The 564-nt window shown below is 53.9% G+C and overlaps 1 protein-coding gene across 1 annotated transcript in view; it reads left to right on the top strand.

The window, feature by feature from the left end:
- LOC109302245 (histone-lysine N-methyltransferase SETDB2-like) overlaps window positions 1–564 on the top strand; it is a 94,215-nt gene that overhangs the window by 16,876 nt on the left and 76,775 nt on the right. The gene's annotated exons all lie outside the window — the stretch shown is intronic.

The raw sequence follows: 564 nt of genomic DNA, 5'->3' as shown, positions 1-564 counted from the left end.
AAAAAAAAAAAAAAAAAAAAAAAAAGTTGACCGCAAAACTATTATTGTATTTAATCAAATATAAGATGAGGTTTTCCCCCCCTCCCCAGTCAGCACGGGGGAGGTGGGGGGGAGTCCATGTCTTATATTTGCATATGAAGTGGAGTGGGAAGCAGGCAGCTGCTGTGGCTCAGACCCTGGAGCCCTGGTTGGAGCCAGGGTCAGACCCACAGCAGCCTCCTGCCCACTACTCCACTTCCCTTATGCAGCCTCTGCCCCTGTTCCTACCCCTTTCTTCTCCCTTACTGTCCAGTGTCGCTTAACTGGCTCAGGCTGGGGTCTCTCTCGGGCAAAAAGCACATGGAAACTCCTTCCCCTGCTCAGCCAATCAGCAGCATTGACACTGCTGCATTGCCTGCCCAGCCAATCATCACCGCTAATATTGCTGCATGGCCAGTCAAGGGCTGAGCTTCCATGCTCTGGGGGTCTGACAGTAAGGTGGGGTTAGGGGAGGGGGTGGAGGGGAAGTGACAGAGCCTGGAGAGAGTTGAGGGGTGGGGAGGGAGGAGGCAGAACTGGGGAGAG

The sequence above is a fragment of the Gavialis gangeticus genome, unplaced genomic scaffold, assembly GCF_001723915.1.
Source record: "Gavialis gangeticus isolate Ggan-Ray unplaced genomic scaffold, GavGan_comp1, whole genome shotgun sequence".
Classification (NCBI taxonomy): domain Eukaryota; kingdom Metazoa; phylum Chordata; order Crocodylia; family Gavialidae; genus Gavialis; species Gavialis gangeticus.
The sequence above is the reverse complement of the archived record's forward strand: the minus strand, read 5'-3'. Positions and strand labels throughout refer to the sequence as shown.